At 41.8% G+C, this 16745-nt stretch overlaps 1 protein-coding gene across 1 annotated transcript in view; it reads right to left on the reverse strand.

The window, feature by feature from the left end:
* Positions 1 to 15312, reverse strand: part of MYB (MYB proto-oncogene, transcription factor) — an 88391-nt gene extending 73079 nt beyond the window's left edge. The window contains exon 1 of the mRNA XM_075203186.1: positions 15280 to 15312. The gene's annotated coding sequence lies outside the window, so the exon portion shown is untranslated. The remainder of the gene's footprint in view (positions 1 to 15279) is intronic.
* Positions 15313 to 16745: the final 1433 nt, after the last annotated feature.

Below are 16745 nucleotides of genomic sequence, written 5' to 3' on the forward strand. Positions count from 1 at the left end.
CTTACCTGTTCCACTCGTTAGTGGTAATCTCTGTGATCAACGCCCGCTACCTATCCTGCATGCACCGCTGACCTCCGCTGATCCGTTCCACCTTCAAGTGGTAATAGCTGTGGTTCATCGTCTGCTGCATATCCTGTGTACCGCTGATCTCTGCTTACCTGTTCCACTCGTTAGTGGTAATCGCTATGATCAACGCCCGCTACCTATCCTGCATGCACCACTGACCTCCACTGATCTGTTCCACCTCCAAGTGGTAATAGCTGTGGTTCATCGTCTGCTGCATATCCTGTGTACCGCTGATCTCTGCTTACCTGTTCCAGTCATTAGTGGTAGTCGCTGTGATCAACGCCCAATACCTGTCCTGGATGTACCGCAAACCTCTGCTGATCCGTTCCACCTCCAAGTGGTAATAGCTGTGGATCATCGTCTGCTGCGTATCCTGACCTCTGCATAGCAACCCCTCTGTAGATAGCCCTATCCTGGGTCATCACCTCCTCCACTCCAGTGTTCTACTAGAGACTCATGTGCCCTACTCTTCATTGGGCCTCATTCCTCTGCCTCAGTTTGCCTCTCAAGTTGTCTCTCTGTTCTGTCTCACTGGGATCTTACTTAGAGGGCTGCAACCTGCAGGGTGGAAGCCGCTAAGCCCAAATCTCCTTGCAGGGATCCCTGGTGAATACCTTCCGCTCTGTTAGACTCCGCGCCTCTGGGTGAAGTCAAGCCAATACCAGCTGAGACAGCATGACCTCACTCATCCCTCATGCGCAACCCTGACAACAACACTTCTATATATCCATATATCCTCATGGACAGAGCCGCCATCGCTCTAAACTGGAATCCCTATGTCAGTTCCATCTGACAGCCAAGGGTTTAATCTCTGCCACAAAATAATGATTGCCCACCTCCCTTGGATAAGTTCTCCTTTGAGACTACGTGGGAACAGGAGATAAGGGTGTCCCTTATCCATGAGGACTGGTCTATGATATGAAAAACAAAAACAAATCAAAGGCTTCAATATGTGTCCCAATTAAGGGACACATTTATACTTTGCTTTATAGGTGGAATCAAGTCCCGTCCCAGGTCTGTGTCTTCATCACCTTTAGATCTATATGGGCCAATGCTCCCAGATGAATGCTTTTACCTGGTAACTCTGTCCCAAGTTCAAGTCTCTAATACCAGGTTTCACTGACATCCCCGTCTCACCGGAATTTAGTACATTTATATGGAGTGCGTTAGAAGTATTGTTAACAATTCATCGAAAGCGTTTGACACTATAACATGGGGAATGCATTCTAGTGTAATCTTTTGGTCCTCCCAAAACCAGTATTCCCATTCCAGCTGGATCTACGCAGCTTTCCCCTCTCTTCTCTTACCTTGATTTCTGTTGCAATTCCACAATTCATTGACTTTATAGTCTTTGGATGTGTTGATTCATAGTATTGTATCACTATATCATTTCATGTATGACCTGTACTGTCACTCAATAAAATTGTCTTTAAACAAATATGTACATTTTCCCTACCAGACACTACCCTGTCTAGTGAGTTGCAGACTCCTTTTAATTTTAATTTCAAGTATAGACACCATACATTCCAATGGATAGTGATGGAATTCAGTCTCTCCAATGTCCCCTTTATATTCAGGGTTATAAAGGAGATAGTCAGCTGCTCCAGAAACATATATTTGGATGACATGGTCATAATGCATCCAAATCATTTAGTTCTCATAGAAGAAAGAAACTTCAAACAAATCCCTCCTTACCCTTACTTTCTAAGATCCATTCTAGAAACCCCTGTTTTATGCTCCAAAGAAAATTACCAATGCACAATAAAATATTTCCCAATCTCTTTCACTACCAATCGGGAAATTAGCCCAGATAATAGGAAAACTGGTAGCCTTATTATTAGGTTTCTTCCACACACCTCTCCTATTAAGAGAGTCCCAATTCCTCCTGTGCAAACTGAAGCGTTTGAAACAACTCATGGTCTCCACACATCCCTTTGATAAAAACAGTTATACAGGTGCAGGCATTGGTGCACTATGCCTTCCACCCCTCCGCATCTGTTTATAAAGACATTGCCCAATCTAATAGTCAGAAGAGATGCTTCTCTAGAGGGTTGTTGAGCATCATCTCAGAATAAACAAGGGGTCACATGGTTAAGAGAAATAGTAAACATACACATGGGGCAGCATGGTGGCTAAGTGGTTATCACTTCTGCCTCACAGCGCTGGGGTCATGAGTTCAATTCCCGACCATGGCCTTATCTGTGTGGAGTTTGTATGTTCTCCCTGTGTTTGCGTGGATTTCCTCCCACACTCCAAAAACATACTAGTAGGTTAATTGGCTGCTATCAAAATTGACCCTAGTCTCTCTCTCTGTGTGTATGTTAGGGAATTTAGACTGTAAGCTCCAATGGGGCAGGGACTGATGTGAATGAGTTCTCTGTACAGCGCTGCAGAATCAGTGGCGCTATATAAATAAATGGTGATGATGATGATGATGAAACCTACCAGAACTGAGAGCATTAAAATTAGGTCTCAAAACCCTAGTCTCATTCCACTGACAGAGACTGTACATTCTAATACAATTAGAAAAGTTGTTTGCAGTCACTTACTTAAACAAAATGGGAGGCACATGGTCCAGAGCTATGCAGGGAGGCTTTAGAAATGTAGACCTGTCCATTACAAAAACAAGTTTGCCTTAGGAGAGGTAAACAAATTAGCAGACTTATTATCCCACTAAAAACTGCACCCCTAAAGCTGGCTTTATTTAGAAAAAAACAAGAAGAGATAGAAGTAGACATATCTGTCCAATGCACAGACACACCTGGCTTACTGAAACACCGTACGGTTACCACATCCTTTTGAAGGGAAGAACAAAGAATTTTTCCTTTAGAGAAAATGTCACTGTATTAGACCTTATAAAGTACTCACACAATCCTTCTCTTTCTATTGTGTTGGTCTTAAAATCTTACATGCAGCACATAGCCCTACTAAGGCTGAACATTACTCAAATATTCATAACTTCTAGAAACAGCCGCTTATAGAGAAGCCATAGTTAATATGATCAAGGGTTGAATACTAACTGCAATGAAAAATAAGATTATTAATACAGTATAGACCCCATCTGGTCAGAGGGGCAGCAACAATTAAGGCAGTTTCAAAAAAAGTTTCTTTACCTGCCATAATGAGTGCAGCTAGATATTCATCAACAAGGAGTGTACTTTGGTTAACCATTATGGTGACCAAAGGTTACAATTTCAAAGCACAACCACCAGATGAGGGCTATTCTACCCATCAGCTGTTGGTACATGCCAAATCTTCTCGAAAAGCAAAAAAAAAAGTTTGCAAGAATCTATGACTAACTTGCCATCTAGCATCAGCACCTACCCTCCTTCCCTATATTTAATCCTATTGTTAGATTCTTGCAATCTTCTTTTCTCCCTGGGAGTGTTCCCATTTCAGGACTTGCCTGCCTATCAGACTTCTGTCCCAGGAAATGCCCCACAAGAGCTAAAGAAACAACATCAGAAAATCACTGGATAGCCATTTATTATAAGGATTATTTTTAATGCATTTTTTAAACACACAGTACACATTTTTATTTATTAAACAGAGATTTCACTGGTAGTCTGTATCTCTTGACGTCAGGGGAAGATGCATCAGTGTGGTGAGGTGCTCATATGCTGCTCTGGCAGACTGATCAGATAAGATTGCGTCAACATGTTTCGTAATAGTTAAACTTATTAAACAAAGTCAGATATCTATGAAGGGAATATTGGTAAGATGTGTTGGTAGATAACTAAACACGTTTGAGCACAGAGACATAAACCAGTCCCAGATCATGCAAAAGGATTAATGCAATTTTATAACACAGGACTAGCAGCTTTTTCCCTGCATTTCTTTAGAAATGACCCACTGTGTATTAAGTCATCACAACTGGGTTTTCGTAAATGTTTCCCCAACCAAATTCCAAGAGTTCTAAACCCCGCCTACTTTTGTGTTGGCCACACCTACATTTGAGTTGGCCCCGCCCACATGAAGCCACGTCAATAATTTTTTCCAGGGCCGCTTTAAATTCCCAATCCGCTCCTGTGGGTATGCCTGTAAAATTACTCTACTGCAGCCAATTAACTGATGTGTGATTATTTAGTTTAGAATCAACTATCCACCCAGCACCACTGTTTTTCACCCTTTGTATGATTACAAACTCTTCTGATCAATGTCCATTTTCACCATCACACACTCAACCCTTCATCACACCAGTGGCGGATTCAAGGGGAGGGGGGGGGGCGATCGGGGCAATCGCCCACCCCCCCTAGCAGGGGTTTGCTGCCGACAGCTGCACACTGTGCAGGTTTGTGCGGCAGTGACGGTGTGCTGCCCGGCTGCTCTGATTGTGTTTTAAACACAATCAGAGCAGCCGGGCAGCACACTGTCACTGCCGAACGGACCTTCACATACTGTGCAGCCGCGGCAGCCTTAGAAATCAGAAAGGGGGCGGGGCCTAAATCGCTTCCCCTAAAATCGCCCCGGGTAGAGCAATTGCCTAGATCCGCCCCTGCATCACACCACATTGCTGAACATGTAAGACACCCATGCTGTGCCTGGCACGATTGTTTCCCTCACATGAACAACATCCAACTTGACCAATCGGTTTCACGTCTTTCAAGCAGCCATAATAGCCCTTAAGTCCACGGAATGACAGATAACGAGTAACCGATTTTACTGATGGAACTGGAGAGACAGAATCTGTCGGCTCTTGTGTTCAGTTATTGATACTTGTTAGTTGACATATATTAAGCTATCATCCTTGATATTGATTGATATAGGATTATGTTTCTTGTAGGGATGTGCACCGGCCACTTTTGGTGTCTCGTGTTTTGGGTTCGGATTTGCTTGAGGTATTGGGTTCGGATTTGTTTCACAAAACACCTGACGAAAGGTTTTGGTTCGGATTTAAGGTTTTAGATTCGGATTTATTTTGAAAAAAGCATAAAAAGTGTTAAAATCAAGTTGTTTTTTTTTATTTTCACTCCTACGCTATTATTAACCTCAATAACATTCAAAACCAATCATTTCCACTAATTTCCAGTCTATTCTGAACACCTCACAATATTATTTTTAGTCCAAAACGTTTCACCGAGGTAGCTTTCTGGACTGCATAGTGGAGTGGTCCCGGTACCCAATTTGGTACCGGGGCCACAATACCTCCTCCGACTTTCAAGTGTAGTGTTTCTAAGTTATAAACCCTACAGTAGTTCGAGCACGTCAATACCTCTTGTTTTAGACGACCATGGTACTGAACATTCATCATTGAGATCCCATCAAGTATGTGAAAGACAGACAGGGTCGAAGTGTTATTTGTTGACTTTGTTAACCAAAAAACTGTCCCTGTTGCAAATATTCGTGCAATGAAGAGTGACTTTTTCATTTAAAGGATCAAGCTTTCAAGTGTAGTGTTTCTAAGTTATAAACAGAACAGTAGTTTGAGGACGTCAATACCTCTTTTTTTTATTAAGACAGGGCATTTAACTTTTGGTTTAATTTGTTTAATAGGTTTTAATTTTGTTTTACTTTGTGCTCATGGCAAACGACTGTTGAACGGTCACATAATGCCAAAAAATGAGTTGCAAGATGGAATTGTCCTTGGGCCCTCCCACCCACCCTTATGTTGTTGAAATAGGACATGCACACTTTAACAAACCAATCATTTCAGCGACAGGGCCTACCAAACAACTGTGGCTGAAATGATTGGTTTGTTTGGGCCCCCACACCAAAAAAGCTATTCATCTCTCCCTGTACAAACTAAACAGGCTCTACTGAGGCAAGAAGTCGTCCTCATCCTCAGATTCCTCACCCCCTTCAGTGTGTACTTCCTCATCCTCACACATTATCAATTCGTCCCCGCTGGACTCCACAATCACAGGTCCCTCTGTAGTATCTGGAGGCCAATGCTGTACTTGATTGAGTAATTGATAATTCATTTTTATGAACATCATTTTTTCAACGTTCTGAGGAAGCAACCTCCTTCGCCGCTCACTGACCAGGTTCCCCACTGCACTAAAAACTCTTTCCGAGTACACACTGGAGGGGGGACAACTCAGGTAAAATAGAGCCAGTTTGTACAGGGGCTTCCAAACTGCCTTTTTTTCCTGCCAGTAACAATATGGACTGTCTGACATGTGTATTTGGATGGTGTCAGCAAAATAATCCTCCACCATTTTTTCTATTGTGACAGCATCCAATGCAGCGACAGTAGACATGTCTGCAATGGTTGGCAGGTCCTTCAGTCCGGACCAGATGTTCTCAGCATCCCCGCCAGCGGGTCTTTTATGAAAACTGAGCTTTTTCCTTGCAGCCACAGGTGTGGAAGAAAATGAAGGTGGAGCTGTTGGCATGTCACGGTCCTCTTCAGAGGACAATCTCCTGACCAGCAGGTCTTTGCACCGCTGTAGACTTGTGTCCGCCGGAAACAGAGACACAACATACGCTTTAAACCGAGGATCGAGAACGGTGGCCAGAATGTATTCCTCTGACTTTAAAAGAGTGACCACCCTCGGATCCTGGCAAAGCGTACAAAGGGCTTCATCCACAAGAGCTACATGCTTGGTGGAATCGCAATGGTGTACCAGCTCCTCCCTCACTTTCTCCAGCTGCTTCTGCAAAAGCCTGATCAGGGGAATCACCTGACTCAAGCTGGCAGTGTCGGAACTGACTTCTCATGTGGCAAGTTCAAATGGCTGCAGAACCTTGCACAACACGGAAATCAGTCTCCAGTGCACTTGACTCAGGCGCATCCCCACTCTTTTGCCTATGTCGTAGGTGGCTGTGTAGGCTTGAATGGCCTTTTGCTGCTCCTCCATCCTCTGCAGCATATAGAGGGTGGAGTTCCAGCGCATTACAACCTCTTGTTTGAGGTGATGGCAGGGCAGGTTCAGACTTTTTTGATGGTTCTCCAGTCTGCGGTAGGCACTGGCAGAATGCCGAAAGTGTCCAGCAATTTTGCGCGCCACCGCAAGCATCTCCTGCACACCCCTGTCACTCTTGAGGTAATGCTGCACCACCAAATTAACAGTGTGTGCAAAACATGGGACGTGATGGAAATTGCCCATATTTAATGCCCGCACAATGTTACTGACATTGTCTGACACCACAAATCCCCATGAGAGTCTAAGTGGGGTAAGCCACTGGGAGAAAACTTCCCTCAGTTTCTCTAATATGTTGTCAGCGTTGTGCCTCTTATTAAAGCCTGTAATACACAATGTTGCCTGACTTTGCACGAGCAGCCGTTGTGTAGATGCTGCTATTGATGCAGCTGCTGCTGTTGCTGCGGAAGGCGATGCATCTACCCAGTGGGCTGTCACAGTCATATAGTCCTTTGTTTGCCCTGAACCACTTGTCCACATGTCCGTGGTTAAGTGGACAGTGGGTACAACAGCATTTTTAAGAGCACTGAGGACACTTGCTCGTACTTCTCTGTACATCTTTGGTATCGCCTGCCTGGTGAAGTGGAATCTCGACGGGATTTGGTACCGGGGACACAATACCTCCATCAACCCTCTAAATCCCACTCCACTGATGGCGGACACCGGGCGCACGTCTAACACCAACATAGCAGTTACAGCCGCAGTTATACGCTTTGCAATAGGGTGACTACTATCGTATTTTGTGGTCATGGCAAACGACTGTTGGACGGTCAATTGTTTTGTGAAAGACGTAGCGGTCTTACGACTTCCCCTCTTGGAAGATGACCGACTAACAGTAGCAACAGCAGCAGTGGCAGTAGTAGGCGTACCGCTGCAGGATTCCTCGGATGAATCCCGTATTGAAGAGGACTCAGTCTGGCTGGTGACTTGGGCTGCAGGACTAAATCTGATGGAGATCATGGAGGAAGTTGACGAGGAGGGTGTTGCTGGTGTGTATCCAACAGGACCAAGGGATTTAGGTGTCCCTGTACTGATGACGGTCCTAGCCCCAGTTCCTGAACTAACCATTGAACTATGAAGGTTATTCAGGTGACGTATAAGGGAGGATGTCCCTAGGTGGGCAAGATCCTTACCCCTGCTTATTTGAGCTTTACATAAGCTACATATGGCCATACATTGGTTGTCCGGATTTGGATAAAAATAACTCCAGACCGAAGAGGTGCATTTTTTGGTCTTCTGACCAGGCATGACAATGGGCTTTTTAATCCCATGGACATCAGCTGTTTCCCCCCCTGGTGCCTCATTTACAATAACCACATCAGCATCCTCATCATCAAGTTCCTCCACAGCGCCAGCTACATCAATAGCCTCCTCCCGAGCCACCTTTTCCCGTACAGTGATGGGAAGGTCAGGCTTGACAACCACCAACACCCTTGGACTCGCCTTGGGGATTTCTGATAATTTCTCTTTAGAAGGCAGAGTTGTTTGCTGTTTTGTTGCTGACAGCATAACTCTCTTCAATTTTTTGTAGGGGGGGGAGGAGGAGGAGGGCTAAGATCCTTGGGTGAAGCTGAACCACTAGTCATGAACACGGGCCAGGGCCTAAGCCGTTCCTTGCCACTCCGTGTCGTAAATGGCATATTGGCAACTTTACGTTTCTCCTCAGATGTTTTAAATTTCCTTTTTTTGCTAATTTTACTGAACTTTGGCTTTTTTTATTTTACATGCCCTCTACTAGGAGATTGGGCATCAGCCTTGGCAGACGACGTTGATGGCATTTCATCGTCTATGTCATGACTAGTGCCAGCAGCTTCAGCATTAGGAGGAAGTGGGTCTTGATCTTTCCCTACTTTATCCTCCAAATTTTTGTTCTCCAATATATGTAGCACACGATACTGCAGAATGTGTGAACTTAGTAATATTGCAGTACCAATGGACTTATACTGCAGGATTGTTTTTGGATATTTTTTTTTAATTTATTTTTTTTATATTTTTTTTTTTAAATTTTTAACAACTTGGGAATAATGGGGAAATAACAATACCCTTAGAAGGACAGAGCACAGGACACAGCAACACTGGACTGAAGAGGACACAGCACAGGACCCAGCAGCACCACTGAACTCAGAAGGACAGAGCACAGGACACAGCACCACTGGACTGAACAGGGCACAGTACAGGACCCAGCAGCACCACTGAACTCAGAAGGACACAGCACAGGACACAGCACCACTGGACTGAACAGAACACAGCACAGCACAGAACTGAAGAGCACAGCACAGCACAGAACTGAACAGCAGAGCACGAGATATAGCAGGACAGAGGACCACCTAACACACCCTCCCTCTACCCTAATCAATGCCCGAGTGAAGATGGCGGCGACTAGCGGGGAATTTATAGAATACGAGTATCGCGAGATCCGACAGCGGGATTATGACTCAGAGCCTCGGTTTCAGTTTTGCAATTGGCGGGAATACCCGGATCTGTCTCGGATCCGGCTCGGATCCGCAACGTTCGGGTGGGCTCGGATTTCAGAAATCCGAGTGCGCTCATCTCTAGTTTCTTGGGACTCCACTAGATATGTAGCAGGGGACAGGGATCCATCTCTATGCAATATATGACTGGTAATGGAGTAATCTCTGGGCAATATAAGACTGACAATGGGGGTATCACTGTGTAATGTATTGCTGGAAATGGGTATCTGACAATATAGCTACAAAATGATATCCTTTTCTCCATATTATGGGCATACTAAATGTTAACTTTAATGCTTAAATAAGTACATTTAATTTTGCTAAACCAAGGAAAGTCATCATTGCGAATTTGTTTTTTTTTTGCTGTAAGTGTACACTTTCGTCAAATTATGTTTAATTAGCACCCTGCTAATTAAACACACGCATTTTAATTTTTATTTATTCTTTTGTCAATCACCACAAACTTTGATGTGCCCTGTATAGGCTATGGCTTAAAAAGGAGTGCCCCAGATTTATTTTTCAGAATCTGGTAACTTACACATCAATACAGGTGTTCAACACAAAACTATATTTGTACATTTTTAATTACACAATCTTAACATGAGCTTTTTGGCAAGCCTTATAGCCATCAATAATCAAATAGCATCAAAAAGTATCTTTTAATAACTTACATTGAAACAGTTGAAACCGATATTTTAATAGCTTGTCAGCTGAAACAAAACTAATGTAAATTGTTTGACCGGATGGAGTGGTGTAAAGCACACTGACACTGGACTGTGGAGCAGTGGAAACGTGTTCTCTGGAGTGACGAATCACGCTTCTCTATTTGGATTTAGATGGGTGAGTCTGTGTTTTGGCGGATGCCAGGAGAACGTTACCTGCCTGACTGCATTATGCCAACTGTGAAGTTTGGTGGAGGAGGGATAATGGATGTAACTGTTTTACAGGGTTTTGGGCTAGACCCCTTATCTCCAGTGAAGGGCAATCTTAATGCTTCAGCATACCAAGTCATTTTGGACAATGCTATGCTTCCAACTTTGTGGCAACAGTTTGGGGAAGGCCCTTTTCTATTCCAACATGACTGTGCCCCAGTGCACAAAGCAAGGACTACAGAGACATGGTTTGATGAGTTTGGTGTGGAAGAACCTGACTGGCCTGCATAGAGCCCTGACCTCAACCTCATCGAACACCTTTGGGATAAACTGGAAAGTAGATTGCAAGCCAGGCCTTCTCGTCCAACATCAGTGCCTGACCTCATAAATGCTCTAAACAAAAAATGTTCACAAATTCCACAGAAACACTCCAACGTATTGCTAAAGCCTTCCAATAAAAATGGAAGCTGTTATTACTACAAAAAGAGGGACAAACTCCATATTAAAGTATATGTATTTGAATACAATGTCGTTACAGTTCCTGTTGGTGTAATGGTCAAGTGTCTGAATACTTTCTGTCCATATAGTGTACAGTCATGGCCAAAAGTTTTGAGAAGGACAAAAGTATTGGTTTTCACAAAATTTGCTGCTTCAGTGTTTTTAGACCTTTTTGTCAGATGTTGCTAAAGCTTCCAGTCTGTTATTCTAACTCAATCAGCATGACAGAGTTATCTCTAGCCTTCTCCTCGTCAACACTCTCACCTGTGTTAACGAGAGAATCACTGACCTGTTTTTTGGATAAAGTTCATTGTCATGGCAAAGAAGGAATTTGAAATTAATTGCAATTCATCTGATCACTCTTCATGACATTCTGGAGTATATGCAAATTGGCATCTTAAAAACTGAGGCAGCAGACTTTGTGAAAAATAATACTTGTGTCATTCTCAAAACTTTTGGCTATGACTGTATATTAGGGAGTAGGTAATTATTGAGAATGTAGTATAGAAAATATTGTCATGCGTACAGAGAAACATATGCAATAGAATACACAATGGGGCATATTCAATTGTTTGAATATCCCACGGCGTTAAAACTATTACCGTTATTACGGTAATAGTAAGCTGGATTTCAGCTCGTGGCTCAGGGAGCTGCGAGCTGAAATCCAGCGAGAAAACTACCGTAATAACATCCAATATTTTAGACTGAACCATTTCTAAAAAAAAGAAATGATCCCCAACTCTTTTTAACAACTTCATGTGTTTGTCTGCCTTGATGATAAGGACATTGGACAGTGCATGAGTGTAGGTTGTCTTTAAGAAGGGTAGATGTCAGAGACAGCATCATGCTAGTTCTGAGGTCATAGGAGATGAGGAGTGGCAGGTTTCTAATTACATCAAGAGTACTGCAGGATTCCTTCATAGGTTTTTATACTATTAGTATGCAAAATAACACTGCTGGCTCAAAAACTAATGTGCAGGCTAATGTGTAAACAAGTACAATGGCTGCAGTGGTGTAATATGTAATCATCTATTGCATTGAATTTTTGAAATAAACTTAGATCCTTAATTCTGCACTCATGCAAGTCATAAAAGAAACAAAAACAAAATCTTTATCTTTCTCTTGCAGTCAAAACCCAATCTATATCAGGGCGTACAATTAAAGGGTGGTTAGGCCCGTGATGACAAGGATAATATGAAATGTATAAAATAAGGTGTGGCATAGTATCAATAAACTGGTATACCACAAAAATTAATAAAGTGTCTGTCTGAAAACAGTTATTTGGATACAGCCAGTGTTTCATGATTATGTCTATTATATGTATACATGATACATGTCTATTATGTAGAGCACAAATAGAAAGGTTTTCTGGAAAATAACTGTTTCACACTGTGGACTCAGCTAAGCAGATCCAGCTAATTAGTGCTAAAAAAATTGTAGCTGGATAAGCCATGTTGCAATGCATGTGGTGAAAATGTAATTTTTTTTTTCCGTTTGCATGGAAAAAAACTGCCTACTTTTGCATATAACACACATATACTAAACACCTTAATTTTAGCACTGCAAGTTGAGCTAGAACACGCCCCTACGAACTGGAAATGTGTCTGCACATTTAGAAATATGACCCATGCCCCCTCCCCCATGCATGCAGCGCAACATGGTTTTGCCAAGGTGCAAAATTGGTGTACCCTCTGGCTGTAACTTAATTTACTGGTTTACTGCTAACTTTAATTGAGGCTCTATGGGCCTTATTCATTAAGGTTCATAAACGGCAATCCACAAAATCACTCTGCGCATGCCCAGAACCGGCTCATACACCACAGAACACAGCCACGGTTAATTAATCTTTGAGTGCAAAGACACTTAGTACAGCCTATGATTTAATGGAGGGAACAGGGCGGGGAAGGGGCTTTTGGACATAGTCAATGTACAGTAAGAGCGTGACAATCGCGAGTGCACGCAGTACTGTCAGATCCAAGCTCTGGGCACCTCAAAAGTACTTGTTTTTCAGCGTCATCTCTTGTTTGAGCTACAGGTCCAGTTTAAGTGCCGCTTCCTAATGATGACGGCTGTGTATACAAGCTTTAACAGGTGTATGCAATCAGCAACTGTAAAAATGTATTTTATGTGGTTGTATATATTCACATTTACATTTGGACAACAGAAGGAAAGAAGTTTCCTATTTGTTTTTTAAAAGGGGAAACAACAGATGTTTGTATTTCATTTAAATTAATTTCTAAGTGCCATGTAGGGGAGTTTTGAAGTACATGGGAAATCTGAGAGCTTGTGGGAGTCTGAGTGCATGTGGGTGCATTTTGCAGCAAGTGTGTTTCTGAGTGGCAGGTGATGAAATTTTGGAGCGAGGGGCATGTAGGAGCATTTTGAAAAAAGTGATGTGCGAGTGCTCAGGTGTAATTTGGATGTATTTTCATTCTCAAAAATAATGGTAATGTGTGGTCCTTTTGAAGGCTGGTTGTATTATATACTGAGTGATATTTGTTATACACGGTGTTCAGTTATTGCTCAGCTTTCCATATTAACTGTGCCCATACATTTTTAAAATGGATCCCAGGAACCAGACAAGGAACCAGTAGCAGGTTGTGAAAGCTGCAATAACAGGTAGGAGCGAACCAACAAGAGAGAAGTGTAGCATGCGTTTGCTCGTGTGCCATAACTGGGGTTGAGCAGGAGCGATCCCTGCCTGTTTATTTTGTACTGGCCCCCAAAATTTCTGATTACTTTTTAATGCAGTTTGTCAATCCGTTGTTCATTCCACTGTGTTCTCTTTTGAAACATGAAAATATGCTTTGTGAATTCATCAAAGTACAGTTTTAATAGTGTTGCAAATGTTGTACAGAATCCAACTAAAAACCAGTTTTCCTTAGCATGCAGTATTTTGGGGAAAGTTGCTTACAATGTGAATAACTCAATAAGATGGACTGTCTTCAAAGCCATATGCATTTCTTTTCCAAGTTCCAATTGCCCTAAGCAGTGCTGTCATACAATGTTATGTACATCTACAGTTTTTCTTCTTCAATAAATCTTATAATCTCTGTACACGTCTTTCCTGGAAGCATAGATCTGTATGATGTTCTGCAAACACTCAGCAGTAAGCCATGTCCAACATTCCGTCCCAACTTTGGCCAACAGAATAAGCATTTCACCAGATAGTGCTTTAATTTTTAGTGGTACAGTCCAGGAAAATCTAAGTCAATACTACTCAGCCTTTAGATACTTAATGTAAAAGCATTTCATTTTTACAGGATCAGTGCATGATTCGGATGAATTATTGACTTTTTGCTACCACCCAAGTAGTTAAGTAACATCTCAAAAGTAAATAGATCAGTTGTGTTTCATTATTTACAGACAACATGATTTCCTTTTACGTTAAAAAGCAAATAATATATCGGTATATTACAGAACAGATACCATATTGTTGATGAAGTCCAGGAGACATAATGAACATAACTCATAACTATTAGAAATTATATAAAATAAACGTTACTATAAATAAATTGACAAACTTCTCGCAATTAAAACAGACTCTACATACTGTTACATTAATAGATTGTAGAGTCATTTGTAGTGGGGCTTATGTCTGTTTTTAGTGGGTGTGTGATGGTGTATTATGCAGAAGCAACAAATATTTACTTGGGATCTAAGCGTTCCTTATGGAAAGCAGGATAGCTGCAATGATGCAGAATTCTGTGAGATATTGTCTCGTGGATCAGGGTATTAAAATAGGTTGAGCTATTTGAAGACTTTCTATGTACTGCAACATACACAGGTGACCAAATACACAGGAAATTTACAAAGCCTTAGAGAGACATACATCAGTACTTATCTTCTTTTGTCCACAGGATACTGATTATTCTGCCTAGACATATGATTTAAGCCAAAACATTATTCTGTACATATAAACTCATGAATTTAAAATCAGCAAATCCAGATAGATAGACAGATAGATAGATAGATAGATAGATAGATAGATAGATAGATAGATAGAAAAATAAATAAAGCCCCATTGTCAATTTACTTTCCTACATTATACAATAGCAGGTCATATTAAATAGAGGACGGGAAATAATTAATTTATTATGTCTATCTGGCAATCTGTATGTCATATTTTCACTTTAGAAATGATTTGTGCTTTAAGGAACCCACTGTTGTTAGAGCTATGACATCACTCTCCTGTAATACTGTACTGTGTGCAGGGCTGGTGCAAGGTTTCTCAGCGCCCTAGGCAAAGCTTCAGCCAACCGCCCCTGTTCACCCCAATTCCCACTACCTAACCCCTCACACACTTGACATTTGTAATATAAAAATAGTAGCTCTTACCTCCTCCTGGCTGGTTGGTAAGGCTGCAATCCAGATGCAGTGATGTCCATATGTACTAATGTCTGACGCAGAATGTTGTCCAGGCTTCACTGCTGCCCAGGAGCAAATGCAGGATACCTAGAGGGGTGGCTCCAAATGTTAAATTTCAAAACAAAACAAAAAAACACTCACCTGTTACAAACTGACATGTCCCCTGCTACCCACCAGCTTTTCTCACACATACAGTGCATCCGGAAAGTATTCACAGTGCAAAATACAAAAAAAAACAAAAAAAAAAGCGGGCAGTGAGGGCCCGGGCCAGGCCCCCTGGCATGCCTGGGCCCAGGTAATTAGTTTTTTCTGAGCCTCTCGGCTCCTCTACACTGGCAGCATTGTGACGTCACAACGCTGCTGGGAGCCCAACACTGGAGCGATAGAAGAGGCGGTGCTGTACACACTGCATTTCCTTAACATCTCCACAATGGCTGGAACATAGCAGATGGGCGGACCTGCAACTCCATAGTGCTGGCCCCCAGAGCACGGCGCCCTAGGCAACTGCCTAAAGCTGCCTAATGGTGACGCCGGCCCTGACTGTATGATAATAATTATGATGATGACTCACAAAACATAAAAACAGTGGGAATTAGGATTTGAACCACACACTCTACTTTATCAAGTGTATAAAAAGTACTACATGTCTGTAAATAACTATATAACATATAAACTAAATCACACTCTAGAACCATAATAAACACAATGTGTAGAGTATTGCTCTGTAATATAAATTCTGTACTATAACTTCTAAAACATGAGGTTTTTAGTGAACATTTTGATAAAATCTGTGGATGCCTATCTACCATACTTGCCTATTCTCCCAGAATATTGAGAGACCTCCCTGACTCTTGGGAGAGTAGACTGTTCCCTGACTTGTGTTGTGAATACCAATTTGTGTGCCTGTCTCAAATTAGAATGAACTAGGATCTACTGGATGGCCATGTTTCCAAAGACAACGCGCCCTGAGGAGGGGGTCGCAGAAGGCTCAGGAAAGATGGCTCCTGAGATGGAGAAACAACGAGTAGCCTGTTCACCTGTATATTACACAGAAGGAGATTCTCAGACCAGGGGTAAAATCTCCATAAGATGTGCCAAATTGTTTTATATTTATATATATATATATATATATATATATATATATATATATATATATATATATATATATATAGATAGATACAGTATAGTGACATATATGTAGTGGCATGTACAATATACTAGGTGTTACAGGTAAAATAAAGTAATGTATAATTAATAAATAAAATAGTACAATAGTATGCAATTTAATAAATGGTTATATATGCCTATGGGTAGAGCAGGACATACCCTTTAGGAGAAGCAGGCCAAGCTCCCTTTGGCTGTGTTCAATTAATGATGTCTCTGAAATTAATTTTTAAAAGTTGGTAAGTATGCCATCTACTGACCTCACATTCAGATGGGTACCTACCCTAAAAGTTTGTTTCTGTAACAAGGGACTTTTAGATGTAGTTTGTAGACAGTAAACACAGAGAATACTAGTAGGATCCAGACTATGTACTCCTTTAATTAAACATTCCTAAGGGTGGGCCCAAATGAAGGAAGCCACAACCTTCAAAATAATACACAAA

The sequence above is a fragment of the Mixophyes fleayi genome, chromosome 3 (genome assembly GCF_038048845.1).
Source record: "Mixophyes fleayi isolate aMixFle1 chromosome 3, aMixFle1.hap1, whole genome shotgun sequence".
Lineage (NCBI taxonomy): Eukaryota > Metazoa > Chordata > Amphibia > Anura > Limnodynastidae > Mixophyes > Mixophyes fleayi.